General features: G+C 36.1%; 1 long non-coding RNA gene across 3 annotated transcripts in view; it reads right to left on the bottom strand.

The window, feature by feature from the left end:
• The window catches only part of LOC135282957 (uncharacterized), a 76,980-nt gene that overhangs the window by 31,781 nt on the left and 25,237 nt on the right, over positions 1–19,962 (bottom strand). For 2 of the 3 annotated variants that reach the window (XR_010348950.1, XR_010348945.1), the window contains one exon: positions 5,815–7,303. The exons of the other annotated variant lie outside the window; for it this stretch is intronic. This is a non-coding gene — a long non-coding RNA (uncharacterized LOC135282957). Of the gene's footprint in view, positions 1–5,814; positions 7,304–19,962 lie in introns of those variants that run through there. 3 annotated transcript variants of the gene reach the window in all.

Consider the following 19,962-nt stretch of genomic DNA (forward strand, 5'->3'; position numbering starts at 1 on the left):
ATCCCTTTGGGGGAGGAATTAACTTTCATCTCCCGCTTCCTGGGGAAGCCCCTCTGTTTTAAATCCATGGTTTAATTGCACTATGTCCTCTTCACAACTGCAGTAGCTGTGACAGCACTCCAGGTTTTCTGGGGGTCTGATCTGGTCTGTATGCATAAGCTCTACCCTGATGATGCTTAGCAAGTCAGGAAGACCCTGAGGGGAATTCAGTGAAGGGAGGCAGCTGGGTCTTCAGTGAGAGCTTTACAGGGCAGTGATCAACAGTGCAGTGTTCAACCATGTCAGAACATGAGCTCTTCTGCAACTGTGCACAAGTTAAGCTCTTTGGAAACTTTAAGGTCACAAAATGCAGCAACTGTGAAGACTAGGTGTCTTTGATGCTTATGTGGCATTTGAAAAGGGGATTTCAGGAACCCCATTTTGGATGTAGTTACCAAAATGTCAGCCTTTCCCCAGGTAGGTGCTTAGATCATTTTTTTTTTGCTTATTTTTGGGTTTGTATTCAACTTTAAATCCTAGGCCAGATAACATCTTGCCCCTGAGCAAGACTTGTGGGATCTTGTAGCCAGTGAGGTGAGCTTGAGTATGAAAAGGGCCCTCTAGTTAACTGTCAGTTCTATCAAGAACTAGCTGGTGCTCAGCATATCAGCTTTGCAGCTGTTTAACCATGAGAAGATTTGAACAGAGGGTTTCTGTTGTCTTCTGAGTATGTATAATGCATTAAAAAAAAAAAAAAAAAAAAAAAGCAGTGTTTGATGCAAGCTCCCTATCAGCAGGTCAATGTGATGAGGAGTATAATGGTTAAACCACATGCTCTGAATCAGGTCTTATTTCCAGCTGCAGGTAAAATCTTATCCTCAATGGAAACATATGGCTATCGATCCAGAGGAGGCTAAAACTTCTTGTAGTAATGAAGGACATAAATATTTAGCTTACATATGGAGCACTTCATAATTTAACTATGAACTTAAAAGGTTCACTGAGGTTCAGATGGACTCTTCATAAGTAAGCAAAATATTTCTTTTTTTAATTGTAGAGCTCACATTTTCATAGCAGTATTTTTATCTTATATGCTCATCTCTGAAGACCTTGCTTTCTCCAAAAGCAGGAAATTATTCTGATAATAAAAAAGAGTGTATTTATGCAAATAGTACCTAGAAAACCACTTCCTCTGAAAAAACAACATAAGTTATAGGGCAGAAGCCATTTAGCATCTTAAGTATTGGTTAAGAATTAGGCATGATTAGTACAATAATAAAATATCTTTTTATCAGATATTTTCTATCAATTCAAGAAGTTGCATGCACTGTTCCCTGGAGGAAACTACCTGCTTGTGGCTGAATACACTTTTTAGGGAACTGAGAAGCTCATTAACCAGTGCATTTTTGTACTGCTGCAGACAAGTGGGGAACCTGCTTCTATCTGTGGCAGGACTGCTGCTGATGGTAGACAGAAGATGGAAATTCTCAAGTGATTCAAGATCTCCTGCCTCAGATGTGGAGATACTGACAGGAGAAAATGTGTGAGGTGCAGTTAGGCACTGATCTTCACATTTCAATGTATTTACCAAGATACTGGGAAGAATCTGAGGCGCTGGTACAGAAAAGTCTCCTGAGCTTTGCTTTTGCAGGTACCTCAGCTTCCAGCCTTTGTGAAAGTGCAGCAGAGGAGACACTGCAGTCTGGAGAAGAGAGTTTTCTGTCCCACCAGAAATCTGCTCAGTAGCTCATGGGAGATACAAAGCAGCTGGTACAGACAAAATTGGTATGTTTTCAGGAAACAGAAGTACCTGGAGGAGCAGTCCTTGTGTCCCTGATACAACAGATCTGACATTCTCACTGCATTAGGAGCACAGGTTTTTTCCCAGTCCTTAATGTAAGCTTCCAACATACTGTGGGCAATGAAGTGTAGCCATGATAAAATCCAGCAGCATATTCCAGCAAGCATAATAGCTAAGCATAGACAAATTAGAATAAATTGTTAACAACTCTCTGCAGATGTCCCTACTTTGCTATATGCAATAGCTTCCCATTTTTGAGCCATCTTCAAAAGAGGTGGGTTTGTTACAGCACTTTAATCAAATACTTTGCTTTACACTGAGCATTTCTCATCATGGTCAGTATTCAAACATGGAAATGGGCAATATCTTTGTACTTACCCTGATGTTGTATTTTTGATTGGCTTGGTTTAAAATTAATTGAAATAAATTATATTTTTTGAGAATTTTGATTTGATTCATTAATTCCTCACTCTTAAGAGGATTTTTTTAGTATGATTTTTTGCTAAAGATGCCAAAATCTGTTTGACTTGTTAAAATTCATAGTGCCTGGGAGGAACTTCCAATCTACTGGATGAGGCATTTCTGAACCAGATTGCATCCACACAATTTAATTTAATAGCTCCTGATATATTTAGTCTTCATGAATTTCCTGAATCCCATTTTGAACCTAAATGTATAAATATATTTTGGGAGTATGTAAGCTGCTTGTAGCAATGAATTTAAATAATTATGATTTGATCTATCTATCAGAGCTGAGTACAGGGTAAGAGCCCAAGTTTCTCATGTTTGTTACACGAGGTTTTACAAGACCACATTGGAACCATTCCAGAATATCTGGTAAGACTGGCCAGTGTAGGCATATCAAAACCTATGGGAAAAAATTAAGAATAATTATACAACTTCTGCACGAAACGTCAAAGGTTTTAAAGAAGCGATTTTGAGATTTAATGAACTTCAGCCTCTTTAGTTTATTTGCAGCCATGGACAGAATTTGTGTATATACTACTCACCTTTGGTGTTTGGCCACCTTCACTACCTTATAAAAGGCAGAAACCTGTCAGTGTTTTATACTCTGTCATGTAAATGTCATTAAATTTCTTCACTTCAATACCTGTCAGATGTACAAGGATTACTTTATAAGTTCATTAGTGATAAAAATAATAACTGAACTCTCAAAGTCTTACATAATTGGAAATAATTAATATTTCTAACTGTATTAACAGTAGGATGTGCTTTAAAAGACAATTAATGGCTTTTCTGAGCTACTAATCTTCCTCCAAAACATTAGTTCTGATGATCACTCTCCCTTCTCTTTCCTCAGCTTTAAAAATCCCACACAGTTTTTTTACAGTAAGCCTTACCACAACTACACAGCACAGTTCACCAGTCATGAGGTTTTACCTCATGTGTATGAAAATAAACAGATGGAGCACTAGGAAAAGTAGAACAGAGCATAGTTCTCACCTGATGACAGTAGTCTTTCTCTGATTTTTGGAATTCATATGAATTCTGCCTTTTCAAAGCCTAAAAACAGATGAACTTCATCTTACTGTCTTGAAGGGAGTTGTAATAGATAATTTTTAATATGTGTATGCTTACAGCTATCAAAAAGTGATATTCTGTATTCCTTCAGTGAATGCAATACTGGAGTTTAAAAAAACCCCTCTCTTTTTAGACAAAGTAATTTAAAAAGACACTTGCATAATAGTTAGGTATGGGGTAATCATTTGGTTTGAAAGCAACATTTCAAAGGCAGCCAAATGGCTCATCTTTCATCAGTTTTTAGGCCCCACTATGTAAACCAGAAAATATTCACTCCAGTTAACAATAGTATTTAAGTAATCAAAACATTATCAAGATTTTAAAGAAAGAGGCTATTGATTTCTTCCCCTGAAACTTTTAGAGAAAGTCATATGTAATAGGAAAGGTTCCAGAGTAGATAAGGGCTCAGCGGAAAAATTATAGGATCATTTGATTTCCCTTGTTTCCTTAGGAGTGCTTCTCTTAAAAATCTCGTCTCAGTCAGAGATGGACAGTCCAGGGCAGAATCATTTAATAAAAAGTAGCCCTCAAGGATCAGAAACATTCTGATATATTGGTGTTTTCCTAAATACTCTCACCAATGCCTGCAGCTGATTGCTTTAATAGGATTTTTTATAAAGGACAGATTAAAAACTTTGTTTGTCAAGAGGGGCTACGGTTAGCTGTATGAAGCTAAATAAATCCTCTCTACTTCATTTATTATATGGCATCCATGTACTAAATATTTAAAATTACATTTAAAATAAATAAATAAATTAATAAATATTTTCAAGTAGGTTCCATAATTGAAAAGATGTTGTAGCCTTTTTTTAATGTAATATGATGTAGCCGAGATAGATTTAAATTATGAGCTGCAGAAAACATGGCACCCTGTTCCATCCAGAAATGTAAAAATTACCTTCTTGTATCTTTCTTTTTATTATTTTATTTTTGCCATTATTAACTTGACCAGAAAGATGATCCAAATTAAGCAAACTCTGAACCCATTTCTGTGTGAAAGTGTTGATTAACTGCCCAGAATCAGAGACCTTGCTAGTTTGAGCAGCAGATATTGAACTGAACAGGTTTGAAAATTAACTTTGTCTCTGGCATTTCAGTTCAAATTTATGCCATGTTTTTTTATCAGTGTAGAATGAAGACTGATGTATTAGGTGGAACTTTCAAGTTATAAAGTAAGGCAGATCTGAACTCGCAGTTTGTTGACATGATGCATAGTATTCTATGTGTGATGAAGACTTAATTGCATTTTAATGATCCAATGGAAATAGTTTTTAGATCTAAAAACAATTCTCAGAAATGCTTCTCCAAAGGGATATATCCTGTGCATGCCATGGCAAGGTTTTCTGAGGACACACTTTTTTTCCTCTGGTAACAATATATTTTTTTTTTTTTCACTTGGATTCCTGGATATCAGATGAGGTTGTAGGGTGGTTAAAGGAGGTTAGGTGGTTAAAGGAGCACAGAGCAAGAAGTTCAAAAGGATATGCCCATGATTTCCTGTTTTTAGTCCTGTAGCGCTTTTGTAAAGTTAAAAGTAAGATAAAATTCTTTTGGTAGCAAAAAGTGTATTCTGTACAATTACACTGCTCCACAGATAAGTTATTACTTGTGAGTGGCACTTAAAGAGAGAGAACTATATTAGTACCATGTCCTTAAACTAGCTGAAGACACAGATGAGTAGCATTTATTTGAATGCAGAGCAATGAATATTGAACTTGGTAATGTTTGGAGTTTCCTGAGCTCTTCCAAGCTCCCACAGCAATGCCAGGGTGCAGGATGATGAGCATCACTTCCCTGGAAGCCACCAAGCAATTTAGAAGCAAAGATTATGTGCACAGTGTGAGTGATTGCCTGCACTAAAGTTCTATTTGGAGGTTTAAAATAAATTTTCCTGATGACGCTTAGTGGGGCTAATGTCTCTTTTTTAAAAAACACAGTGATGTAAGCTAATGATTTTAATGGTATTTTAAATGTAAGTGCCAACATTTTGAATCTAACCCTTTCCTTTATGTGAAAGTAACATTTTCACAGTAAACTTATTAAAGACAGCAGACAAAATTTTATAACAGATTTTTTGTGTGTGTGAGTGGTATTGACACTACTGATATCCGAGTATTAATAAATGGTTTACAAAGACACTCAATATACATACTCAGTCTGTTTCATCTTTCAAACCACTATGCAGAATTGCATAGCAAATTAGAACTTCATCTTCTTTAGACCATCTATGGACTGAAGATGTTTATTGGACTGTAACAGAAAGAAGTAATTGTTTAATAAGAAATACAATATTATTCCAAAAAGCTATGGAGGATTGTCTATGGACATAAGGATCCATGCAACACTTCTGTCAATATGACTGGCATTATAGCCACATATTTGCTTTTCATCAAGAAAACTCATGAAAATGTAGTTTAAACTATTTTGTGAAATGAAATCCATAGTTGAGGTATAAACAAAATAAAAAAATAGGACCATATGACTTCCTTACTGCATTTGTAAAACAGTAGGTGCTCAATTTCATGTAATATTTATTTGCCAGGTCTTCAAAGTATATACCTTTTCTCAAAGAATTTAACTGGGATCAAGCAGATAAACTTTGCCTAACAACTGAAAATATAAATCACTGCTTTTTCTTCAGTAAGTTTTTTAATTCTTATTTCTCTTATAAGTTAAGGTGCACTGGCTTTGAGCTTTACAAATATTCTTTGTTCCTGTGCAGTTCTCAGCATGAAAAATGTTTATAAGATAGGGATAAATAAAATCTTCAGATTCAGCTATTTTAATGCTTATAAAATATTAAAAAAGTAATATAAGGAGATGCATAGCAAACAGTAGGAAGAACTGAGTTGATCAAGTGTTTTATTTTTCTCATGGTGCATTCTTTTAGTCTTTATTTTAATATAACAGTGTCACAATAGAAGAAAATGCATCAAAATGAGCCAGTGCAATTGTTTCATGGTTTAGTTTACGCAGTCATAATCCAAAAAAAGAGAGAAATGCCAGTGCCACAGCTGTGATTTCACAAACTTTTGGTTTTTCCAGTAAGTGAAAAAGGAGCACATGAAACACTGTCAGATTACCTAAAAGATCCAAATTTCTAATAAATGTGTGAAACAATTATAATTTGTAGCTGCTTCAAAAGATTGCAAAAAAAAAGTATTGATAGCAATATGTATTGAAATCTGGGATAGATAGCAGAAGTTGAAGGTGGCATTATGGCTGCAGGCACTTTTGTGTGCTTTGGAATGACTCTAAAAAGGTTATTGGTAGAAAGCAGAAACCAGGGAGCTAATGCTCATCTTGTCTCTGGAACTAATCTTTTTCTTCTGCATTCTGAAAAACCCCTCACAGGCAAAACATCACCTCTAACCTTGTTTTCTGTTCTGTGTTTTTTATTAACCTTTCTTTTCCAAGTGTACAGTTTTCACTTGAGTTCAGTCCTGATAGCAATCTAAGTTGACTGATTATTATTTTTTTACATTGAGTAAGGTGTTACCATGATATTATTTCAGCAAAAAAGCCATGTTTAGTTGCCATGGCAATTAAACAATAACAACTACAGTCTTTACTTGTCTATCACAGTTGTCAATCCAGCTCCTGCTTCTTAGTGCCAATTTTTTTTTTGTTTGTTGTTGTTGTTGTTGTTAGTCAATATTGCTTCATTCAGGTAATGCAGCTGGGCTTGTTCTGAAGCAGGAAACAAGCAGCTGTAGACTGCTGTAGCTGGATACAAGTCGAGGCATCCATGGCACAGGTCAGTGTTGGTCAAGTGCTGGACTCAAGGAGCCAAATGAGTTAATCTCTGTCTGAGATGACAGCTGAGATGACAGATAAATATGTGTTAAGCTCTGTGTTCCAGTGACCTTTGGGGAGCACAGACAACATTTCCTGTCAAAATTCTACATCACCCTGAATATCCTTGGGCTTCCAATTTTTTGATCTTTCTGGTATCGATTTAGGGTACAACCAATGATTTATCTGGGAAAAAAACAAACAAACAAAAAAACAAGAATAAACCACAAACCATGCAGGTATCTGACTTGTTTCTTCTTTGAAGACTGCTTATGAAAAGGACATGATTTTCACTGAAAAAAAAAAAAGTAAGCTTTTGAAACCTTAGGTTTCCTTAGATTATCTGTGTTATGGGTTTGGGATTACCTTCCAGTTACCATGTGGGACATATAGTTTGGTAACTCTGGGTTGGGTAAGAGCATATGGCACAGGAAAATGTAGTCCTGTGTCTGCAGGGGAAACCGTGACTGTGTTCATAGGCCAAATGCAGCCATTTCTCACACAGTGCTGGCAAAGTAAACATGGTCTGTGCACGTCTCTTGCCTTTGTGCTTCCAGTTTGTGGGACTCCACCTGATTAAAGAAATGTTCTAATCAATGAAACATCGCTGACAAGCAAAACCAGCTCACTTAATGTGTTGGACCATCTGACAGATGCCAACTATTGGTGTTGTTCTTGACAATAAATTGCTCCTTTATGCAGTACATTTAGCAAATAGAAACTGTCTCCCACATTATAGACCATGATTTTTTTTTCTTTTTTTCTTGTCTGTTTGTTTTTCCTCTTAAGCCTTGTCACCAAAAACCTAGGTCAAATATTCAGATAACACACGATTCAGGAATTCTGCAGCTGAAACACAAAGTTTGCTATTGTGTTGGCAATTTAGGTTCACAACTATCCCTATTAGAAGACTATTTCAAGAATCAGTTTGAATAATCAGTTACAGGTAACTTTTTTCACAAATGGTAGTATGACTTTTTACTTTTCAATACATTTGCCTTGTTGGCCTATACGAAATTGTTCACATCCTAAATTAGCAAGCTAGCATTTAAATAATTAGTTTGCCAACCAGGTACTGAGGGAAAAAAAGAATAAAAAGCTGAAGCATGAAAGGAAAGCTCCTAAAATTTATCTGAAGCGAATAGAAACTTTTCTTCTATCAATGTAGGACTGCTTTAATTATTTCTGACCCAGATCGCCCCAAAAAACTTAACATTTCCATATCCCTTCTCTGGGGCAAGTACCTTACAGGGGAATTAGATCTGTACAAGGCTATCACTTCTTTTGATACCCTGTAATGACTTCTGAAGCCCTCTTGCCTCCAAATTGCATTGAATAGTTCTCATTGATGTTCAGGGTAGAAGAAACATATGAAGGAATGAATGAAGACACAGTCCCAAAATGTTAATTTCATTTTTATTCTGACAATCTTTTCTTATTACTGCTGGAAAACCCTTCCACCCTTGCTTTGCCTAACAGTTTCCATACTCAGGTTTTTTTTTTTTTTTGTCTTCATGGATGCCTCTTTTACTTCCTTGTTTAGTTCTTTCATTCTCATTATCTTCTTTTAACACTACATCCCTTGGTTACTTCATCTCCAGTGCTGCTGTTTTTGCAATACTGGGCCTGACACAGCATTAGCCCTCTATCACTCACTCCCCTCCTAATCTGGCTTTATATCATTACACATCAGGTTTTTGAAAAGGGACTATCTACTGGCTTCTGGTGATTCATCAGAACATAGCACTGCATACTAGATCCTTGATTGATATTTCCATATTTTTGTGATAACAATCAGAATTTTAAAAGAAAAATTTACAGTTAAGTCGATTTAACGGTAACCACAATGAAAGAACTTGGAGTGTACCCTAAGCAACTTGTCTTGAACTACAGGAAAAGAGAAGTGAACACTGCCTCTATTGTTAAAAACCATAAACATCCTGAAAAGGCAGTTCACCAGCAGTGCTGAACATGAAAACATGAAAATTGAGAGAGAGAGAGACAATGTTTTCCTGAATTCCAGTGAGCCATTTTATTGGATTTGCCTTCTCCATGGCCAGGGATTCACATGAAAGATAAACAAGAGATTTTATTCAATAACAGTCAAGTTGTAACAGGGTCAGACATACAACAGAAGAGCATGTCAGAGCTGCTGACCTCTCAGTCTAAACAAAAAGAAATTAACTTATTGGCCTGTTTTCTTACAAAAGGAAGGTGCCACAGCCAAAAATTTGAAAGGCTACCTTTTCTTGACCACTGAAAAATGCAGTCATACTCTGTACGGAAAAGAGTTTCAATACCTGACAAGAGACAAATTTTAATTCTCAGCTTACTTAATTATTTTCTTGATCTATCCCTTCCTTCCAACAACAAAACCAGGGATTTGGGTATTTTTTATCCTTTCACTCAAAAAGGAGCAAGTTAAAAGAGGAGGGCAAAGCAATCTGTGCCTTTAGAAAACAAAAGAATTCTTTCTTGTTCAGATTAAGCTAAAATGTGTTCAACAGAATAAGCAAAGAAAAATCCTTTCATCTATGTTAATATAAAAGAGTGATTTTAGAAGTCTTTTCCCACCATTTCTTTAAATTAGAATATTGTCCATTTATTATTTTCCTATAAGCATGAAATTATTGTGTTAATGTTTTTTAATTTCCTGACAGCACCTTTTAACTATAGAATTATGACTTGCAGTTGAACAAATTCTCTCCATAAGGAAGAGCTGAAGGCAGCATTGTGGGACAGGCTGGAATGCCTGTAGGTATGATTTCACTATGTGCAATCATGCTGTTGTGCCATAGGGACTTTGCTTGAGAGTATATTTTCAGTCAATATTTTTTATAATTCTATAAAATGTATCAGAATCAATATGCTGGACACAACTTTGCTAGTTTATCAATTTCTTAATTTAGGTTAACTTATTATATTCTGAATATCCTTGGCCAGACCCTAAACTTCTCTGTCTCCAGAAACATGACACACACACATCATAGGGGAAAAAATAAACAGAGTCCTCAGCTGTCTTTGTTAAACCAGTATGCATTGTATTGTTCTGGTTCTGTTGGTTTGGAGGGTTTTTTCATCTCTATAAGGAAATAATCTTAACAGTACCTTCTCAAAAAGGATTTTCAGTTCAATATTTTATAATAAAGCTCTCTTTTCTCCTTCCCGTAGAGTAAGAAATGAAGAGCCAGTCGAGGGACCATATGGCTTAGAAGTTCTCATTTGTTTAGTTAGATGATACCACAGACAGGAAATCAACGTATAGGAATTTCACAACCACATTTCCATCTGTTTTATGTGGGTGATGCCATCAAAGAAGCTGACAAGTCTTAGCAATCCTCCAGCATATGTCAGCTCTTGGTAGTGCTACAGGTCCAAAGTCCATTCTCACACCTGCCTCAAGCAGCAGCAGGAGCCAGAACTGGAGATGACCCCTGTGGAAGGCCTATGGCTACACAACATGGTTAGCTCTGAACTGTGATATTTTGGGTTTTAGCTGTGTTCGATAAGATATGCCATCATTTGTCATGGAAGTTCTGGTGTAATTACTACCAGCTGAAATAAATTTCAATATACAGAGATCAAAACAATACTTTTTTATAACGTGCTGGCAGGCTATAAATCTGCTCATCAGGTGCAGGATCTACTGAGAGCTGAAAGTTAATGGAGAGCATAAAGGCCCCTTCTGAAATCAGACATTAAATCTCACAAAACCAGTGTGCTTTGAAGTCGTTCCCACTCTCCGTGTCTGGAGGGCGTAAAAGGAAACCAAAGTTGGATTTGTATGTCATTCAAAAGGAGAGACCAATTGAAACATCCAGGAATACTATAAGTGTCATTTATGTCATGGAGAGCCTTGTAACTATGCTAGTTTCGATGATTTCCTCTCAAATAAAAGAAGTTCAAGCTGCTCATTCTAGTTATTTTTCTCAAAAGACTGTTGAATTGGTCAGTTATAAATTCAGCCTCTAAAGATGAATTTAATCAAAAGAAGAGAATTTTCATTCTTGTATAAATAATCAACTGAATGTTGCAATTTGCATTCAACTGCTTGTGCTTTCACTTGCAGGTCTTAATTAGGATCACTATTGCATCTTGTAGACAGCTAGACTATTAGTATTGTTGGTAGCTTGCCACCATATTTGGCAGCCCAACAAAACTGCAAAAGCTGAAAAATAAGCCTGTTTAAAAAGTCAGTAAAGCCAACATCCTTTCTGAAAGCTTTAATCTAGGTTTCCATATGCTGTACCTTTGCTGAGGGTAAAAATGATCAACCTGCTGCTCTGCTTCCCTCTACCAGAGAATTTTTTCTGAGTACCATTTCAGAAGAAATAATCTCTCTTTTGCTATCAGTTTGGATATTGATTACCATTTTCAGATTCTAATGCCTTTCATGTAAACACTCTTGAGAAGTCTGCTTAGGTCTAAAGAGAACACTGTTATTGTTTGTAATTACATTTATCCTAAATGAAAATGGAAGGTAACCTTACATTTTTTGTTGTACTTTTTACCATCTTCTTTCAAAAGATTTACTTTATAGGCAAATTTGGAATTCACTAATTCTAAGGAACCAATCTTTAAAATCAGACAGGCTATGAACACAAAAGAGGAAAGACTGGAGAAAGACAATGACAGTTCTATTTTTGTCACTGCAGTGAATCTTTCTTTTAGAATGGAGGTCCTTCCATTTCCTTTCTTATCCATTACTGTGTCCATTTAAAGTGTAAACTCCCCATAATGATTGGTTCATTCTATAAGCTTGTATAATATCTCATAAATAAGCCTTCAGTATTTATTGGGAGTTAGATAGAATATCAATAAAAGCAATAAATAGTAATCATTGTATCCTAACAGAAAGTGTTTAGCTACTCATTAAGCCCATCAGGAAAAGATATCAGTTACTGATTAAGCACTATTAAAATGTGAGCTTCAGATAGAAACATCAGAGGTTAAAGATACAGGGAATCATACAGTTACAAAGGGAACAAAACTGTCTGTCTTATCTTTGTTAGCTAAGAAAGACCATCTCTATCTCCTAATCCATAATGGTGACATTATAAAGTGCATTTCCTTTCCCTGTGTTTCAGGTTAGAGGAGCATTGTGAAGTAACCAAAAGAAATTAGAAGGCCGTAGCTTAAGTGATTTGGGTGCTTAATTTAGGTAGAATTCTTTGGAGTTTTCACCTGACAAAACTGAATAAGTTGAAGAATTCCCTGTGAGGTTTGAATATCAGTCCTACATCTAACAGCAGTAGAAACCCTAAATGGGAAGTTTATGGTACAATGTTAAATGTCTGTTTAAACCCCTGCTACAGATGAAATCTAGGGGAAAATGGAGACAATATAGTATTTACCAGAAACCATTTTTTCTTTTGTATGGTTCTGTACTTATTTCATCTTAAGTGATCTCTTCTCAGGCAGTTGAAATGTGCAGTGGTTTCATTCCCAGAAGCAAGCAAATTTTTCCTTATTCAAGTGATTTGATACAGTACATTACAAACACAGCAAAATTCACAGCAGTAAGAAATAAATTCACTTTGTCTAAAAATGCTTTCACAGTATCTTATTGATGCCAGTATTTGCAGCAACTCTTTGCTGGAATAATTCATCTCCTCTCCTCTCCTCTCCTCTCCTCTCCTCTCCTCTCCTCTCCTCTCCTCTCCTCTCCTCTCCTCTCCTCTCCTCTCCTCTCCTCTCCTCTCCTCTCCTCTCCTCTCCTCTCCTCTCCTCTCCTCTCCTCTCCTCTCCTCTCCTCTCCTCTCCTCTCCTCTCCTCTCCTCTCCTCTCCTCTCCTCTCCTCTCCTCTCCTCTCCTCTCCTCTCCTCTCCTCTCCTCTCCTCTCCTCCACATATTTTTTTTTTATTTGGTTTATATTAGAAAACTCCTTTTTTTGCCCCTTCTGTTTTACACACTTAAAGATAGAGGAGAAACATGAAAAGGAGAAACAAAAAAGTTTTTATGGATAACTAGCTATTAAAAATATGGTTGCAGAAGAAGAATTGTTAGCCTTATACTCTTACTAAATGACATTTTAGGTAAGGAAATCCTTCATCTATAAGCTGGTATTTAATTACCTGAAAATGTTATTTATTACTTTGTGCAGTGTGGTTCTATACAGATTATCCTTTTATTATGGTACAAAATATAAAGATTCATGTATGCAGATTTTTATTTCTTTTAGTATTTGCAATCCATTATATAAGATTGTAACTATAAGGAAAAAAAGATAAATCAAAAGAACATTCAGAACTATTTAATTTGGAAGGAAAAAAACCCATTTCTTATCCACCTGCAGAAACATTGGCATTTTTTCCTCACTGTTTTCTATATATTTAAAAAGATGCATATTAATACATAAAATGAAGAGTATCAAGAAATTTCAGTAATAGTCAACACCAAAATGAAACCTATCTCTATTGTTTATTACAACCTCATAAAAGGAAGACATTTCTCCTCATTGGTTATTCACAGGCAGCACCAATCTGAGCTCCCTGGCATGAAAGCACAATAACACAGCAGCAGGAGAAGCTCATTTCTCTGCAGGTGCAGGTGACCTCCTGCACTGCCACTGGGATTTTGTGTATGTGCTCTGTGTGCTGCTGTAAGGGATCAGTCATTGGTGCTGGGTCCCCGACCCTCTTAGGAACAATTCTTATGCACCAGTTGCCTAAAAGACCTTCATGCTGGCAGGAAAAGGCAAAAGGTGTTGATATTTCTGTGGTCTGACAGCCCAGAGAGCTGGAGAGGGGGCTGGAGGCATGACTGGGATCTTGTTCCTCCACGTGGGCTTTGGTTGTGAATTAGACCCACCACAGTAACATCAAAGCAGGAGTTCCAGCTACTGCTAGAGATGATGAGAAAGGAAAGAGAGATGGCAGGCTAGGGCAAAATCCTTATAAGCAAGGATCATGAGAAGTAGATGCAAAGAGCAAGAGCAATATTTTTTCTGGAATTACAGACAGGCTTTCTAGAAAGGAATTAAGAATAAATTCTTTTTTATGTGATGGCTCTTTTGTAATTGAACGCAATTATAGCAGACATTACATATTTCTATTGCATAAAAATAGTCACCAAATCTTGAATGAGTAATTCTAATATGAAATATAATTGGAGAACATTATGTGTAAGCAGTATCCACACACATCAGAAAAGAAAAAAAAGAAAAAAAAGAAAAAAAAAAAGTAGGACAAGAATGTTGAGTTGTGTACAAGGAAAAAAAGTTTCAGTACTACAGGATGAAGTTTAGGTATATTCTATTTCAATATAGGCAGAAGCAAATTGACACTTCTGCACAGCCTCCAGAGGCTCGTTCTGGAAGCACCAAGTGTGTGATTTTGTGTGACTCTGTGTGAGCAACCCAGGTGTCTTTCATGTATACTCCCATAGAAGTCCACCTTGGTGACTTGCAATCATTTGGGAATGTGCTTTGAAGATGATGATGGCAATTTTTAATACAGAAATTTATTACTGCTGGAAATTTTCTGTATTTCTGATGTTACTCCTCTCCCCAAAGTTAGGCTGAGCAGTATTTTCTATGGATCAGATGTGAAAATCATAAATATGAAAAATTCTTACTACTTTTATGCTTTTGTGGATATAGATAGTAAGCATTTTCTAATACCTACTATAGACACAAGAAAAAACTGCAATATGCAAGATAATAAAATTAAATTACTGTAGTTCCATTAGCTTAAAAGAACAAATTGAAGAAATAGGAAAAGTTGCATCTTATTGACTTTTCAACCTGAAATCGTCATACACTGATTACTGTTAGAAGGGGAGCAGGTGGTCATTTAAAAGTCAAAAGACAGAATAGAAAACATAATCTGATTACTTCTAGTGCCAATATCATAAGGTCACTGTCAGGCTTTTTGATCTCTGACTGATGACTTCTGCTTTTCCAAAGCTGGCAATACTCCAGGTGGTGCCCGAGCTGCTGCAGCCCATCCACAGATGTTTCATTAAAGAGGCAGGATATTAATAGTGTCCCAGTAATTCCACATCAACTTCTCTGAACTGAAATTGTGAAGCAGACCCTGTCCCTCACACACCAGCTGGCTCTGGTCCTGCTGGTCTCTGCCCATCTGCTTTTGCCATGTGCTGACCACTATGTTTGATATTTTTCATTTCTAGATCAGTGGCCAGGGTGGCGTGTATAAGCAGGTTTAACGTTGCTGTGGACCAAGCAGTCTTCTAATATTTACACATAAAAGCAGAATTTAGAACAACAGAAATACAAATAAAGATTAATACCATACTAGTAGAAACAAATATGGACTGCTATACAACTGAAATACCATCTTAAGATTTTCCTGCTGTGAGACAGAACCACAAAAAATAAATGTTCATCTTACGAAATTTGGACTCTGCGGGTCCCAAAATTATGAAATTAGTGTAATTATATCCCAAACATACTTATAGCAAATCTCTCTAACTGTGCAATTAGAACTTCAACTGATCCAATTATGTGATGTAATGGTGTAGAGTAATTATGCATAATGACACAATTATAATTTGTGATTATATCATAAAAAGGATTCTGAAACTTTCAGAAAGAATATTGGGCACAAACTGTCATTCTTTGTTTTAAGCTGAAAGGACTCATCTGTTTCAGACATCTATTCCAAAATATTTATGTCATGTTGCAAGTAAATGCTATATTAGCTAGGGGAAAAAAAAAGGATGAGTCAGAGATTTAGTTGTTTAAAAATGATTTCTAGAGACAGAGGAATGTGGCATTCACCACAGCGATGTCTAGAGCCATTTAAAATGCACTTTTTAAAAAGTTATGAAAGGAAATTTTTACTGTGTCTGTTAGAAATTCTGACTGAGTAGTCTGTCTTGACACTTTTCATCACAGAACCTGAGCATCCTTCCTAGTAGTTACTGAAAGCATCTCTATAAAGCAAGGCTATATAAAAACCAGATAACAGCAGAACTTCAAGAATTTATATAAGAATATTTTTATAACAGGAAAATACATTTTATGGCAGGTACGTATCTTGTTATTATTTTTCAAAAGATATTTTCTCCAATGGAGACCAAACAAGACACATCCACTACAGAGATGTAGAAGGTGGAATAGCTCTCTGGAGACATCTGCCAGCTCTTATATTCCTCACTGAGTCTAAAGTCACAGTTGATCAAAGGAGTTCTGTCTTCCCTACTTAGGTAATGGGAGTGAAGCCGAGTGGCTCACAACAGCACCATGCCATGGAGCATGGGGAGGGCTGGAAACACTGAGGACAGGTCCACTTATTCTTGTTCTAATATTGGGAAATATCCCAAAGTGATTTCTTTTGGAGACTACCTTTGGAGGCATCCCTATAGCTTATACATATTTTTAAATTACAGAACTGGAGACAATGACCACTGCACTTTCTGTGAATGAACTCCACACCTCCTATCTCTTATTATTTGTAAGTGGATTATGATACCAAACTAGCAAAATCTTACAAATAAACCTCTTATTACCAACAGAGTTCAATGTTTGAAACCATTTTCCAAAACTTATTCCAAATCATCATTCAACATATTTTTTTCAAGCAGTACAAAAATCTGACTCTAAAGTTAATTCTAGGAAGACATTTGTCACTATGGATGGGATCACTGAATTCTGGACATTTGCTTTGAGTTAACAGTGTAAGTGTACCACTGCTGTGGTGTCATTGTGAATTGAGTAAATTCTTACCTCTCTAAAGTTTGTAAAAGAACTCAGATGAATGAGACTAGAAATATCTGTTCTCTGTTTGTACACAATAAATTATTTCATTATGCCCAATGACAGTGGGATTGCTTCCTTTTGTACAGAGATATTAGGAAAAGTACTGGTAAATTTATTATATAAATTGTATGTACCCCTGAAAAAGATGTAGATCGGCTTTTGCGACTCTAAGTACAATGTCTCATGGGTGATTAATCTATGTGTATGTCTGAATTATCTGAACTCTGATGCTATGGAAGGCTTTTCATTTTGAAAGATGGTTGCAGGTACAAACATTGTCTCAGACATTAATATCTGTGCTGCCCTAGAAGTGTTGTTCTGAGCATTACTTCTTAACTGAGTTTCAGTCAAGTTGCTGGTCTAATAGTTCCAGCAGACAGAGTTTTGAAAGGATAGATAAAGTTCTTTATTACACCAACTGATATAGCCAGGAAAAAAAAATCTTTAGGCTTACAGGTTGACAAACAGACACTGAGCACAAAATCTTACCTTAATATTTTAAGTACGTTTTTTCTAGTAAAGAAGATTTTACTGCTCTTAGTTCTGTTTTTCCTAGAGTTACTTTAATATAGAGCATATTTTTGCCTTTTCAAGAAATCCTGACTTTTCTGTTTCTGAACTGGATAAATGAATCAGGAGAGAAAAACCAGCAACATATAAAATCTAAAGAATAAAAATAATATAATAGTATTTACCTGGACATTGAGCAATACATAGCTAGCAAAGGAAGGAGGAGTAAGCTTTGAAGAAAGATTGAGGTATAGCAATCTAAGATGGAGGTGTACTTACACTGAAATAGATCAGGACATACTTTTCTTATTCTGTGAAGCTTTTTAAAACTTCTGCAATTATCCTTGCAATAAAAAAGTCAAATTGAGGGGTCAAGAATCCAAGTCACAACCCCAGGAAAAAATGCTTACTTGAGATGCAGAAAACAGTCTTTCCAGACCAGGCAGCTAGGACTGCTCTGCATGATTCTGAGTTTGAATAAATGTGACATTTTATATTAAACCAGAGAAATCTCATTGAAAACTTTATCTTTTGGCAATTAAAAGGTTTCTGAAAGGATTTCCAGACCAGGTTTCCTTTCTTCTAACAGATAGTAAAAATAAATAAATTAATAAAAATGTATAATTTATTCACTGCAGCAAAGAATAAGAAGGAGAAAGATTTAAGGAACAAGAAGATCCATTCTGAATTCTTTCAAAAGGGAAAAGGTGAGAAGATATCCGCATAGAAATGGCTAATAAAGGGGAACAAAGGAGGGGAATGCATGAGGGGTAGTGCTTATAGACAGCTCTCAGTTTCTCAGGAAGCAGTTACTGACAGATCCTGGCACAGTTTCACAGACAGTGGCTATGGAAAGAATAACATAATTCACAATGAAAATATGCCAAAGAAGACTGAAAATAGGGAAAAACTGATTCTGATGCTGAAAAAACCCAACAGTGATATGAATATTGTCCAATCTTGGTCATGAGAAACTTCAACTCTTACATGTAATTTCATTAGTACATTAGGAACAAAATGTGTTAGATGGCATTGAATTTCCTTACTGTTTCTTTTCTTAATTAGTACATCTGACAAATTAATGTACATTTGGTGCATATATAGAGTGCACTAGCACTGACAGCTTTAATTAAATAATCAGTTGTTATGGATTATGTAGCTATTTAAGATTATTACTTAGAAGATTTTCTTCATTATCTACAGCTTTGATACCTAGATAAAGGATACAGAGACATTCTACTGGATAGTTTCCAATGAAATTGCAAGAACTTTGCAAGTATTAAGTGCTGAATCCAAAGCAAATATTTAGTAAGCTGACCTTTTTAATCTTTCATATTTTTACTGTTAATAAAAGTCAGGCAAGAAGATTTGAATTTAGATATCCTGAGGAAATTTGCCAAGATTTGCAGTTTCAGCAATTCCAGGATCTCATTTGGTTCTTTTATATCGAGAGTAGTGGGTTGGAAGAGTCACTCTGTATCTTCCTGATGTCGATTTGGCATCAAACCATCTTTTTTAGGGAGTCACATTCTGAACAAAAGGTAAGAGATGGCCACAGAAATATTATCTGATAAAGTGCTTGGAAGAATAATTACAGTTGATTAAGTGGATGCATTGTTAAAAGGTCACTTTTCCTGGAAATTGACTGTCCAAGCTAATCCTAAAATTTTGGTTGAAATATTTCCATCATTCAAGGTCATAAACACTCAAATGCATTCTCCTAGTTACTTAGAGGCTTTTAAAATATTCAAGTCAATGTTATTACTGTAAAGCCAGGAATAAATTTTCAGCTTGCATTGAAAAGCCTATTCCTAAAAATAGGTTAGTGGTACTTAAGGACAAATACTCTCACAAAATCATACATGACTGAGTGAGGAACTAAATGGTCAGTGCTGATGAACAAATAATGAGAATATTTGGTCAGCTTTGCCAGCTGCAGATGTAGATGTGTAGAAATCTCTGGCCTGAAACCCTAAAAGTCTTGGCACTCTTTGTGGCTTGTGCCTATTAATGGATGGGGATGACAACGGTCAAGAGCTCCCCAAGAAACTAACCTGAGAGAAAGACTCTCTCGTAGTAAAAATGTTTGTGCTGTGTTTTCTGGATAAATAAAAGGAACTGTGTATCAAACCATGTCTGTGTGAGTATTAAGTAGTATTTTGAGGAGCATTTATTCAAAATATGTAAAGATTGCATATATATGTATACATATATATATATAAAAATAAAAAATATATAATGATGTATATTTTTGTTGAAAGTTTCAACATGAGCCATCAGCATGTAGTTGTAGCCTAGAAAGCCAGTGGAATCCGGGGCTGAGTCAAAAACAGTGTGGCCAGCAGGTCAAAGGGAGTGATTCTCCCCTTTTTCTCTACTCTTATGGGACCCCACCAGAGTACAGAGTGCAGTTCTGATGCCCCAACATAAGAAGAATTTGGAACTGTTGGAGCAAGCCCACGGTGCTCACAATGTTGAAAAGAGTACTGAAGCTCCTCCACTGTGAGGTCAGGCTGAAAAAGTTGGGGCTTTTCATCCTGGAGAAGTTTACATGGCAACCTTCCAGTATCTGAAGGGGATCTACTGGGGACCCAAATAGGGACTTTTTGTC

Source organism: Passer domesticus, chromosome 1 (genome assembly GCF_036417665.1).
Source record: "Passer domesticus isolate bPasDom1 chromosome 1, bPasDom1.hap1, whole genome shotgun sequence".
Taxonomy (NCBI): domain Eukaryota; kingdom Metazoa; phylum Chordata; class Aves; order Passeriformes; family Passeridae; genus Passer; species Passer domesticus.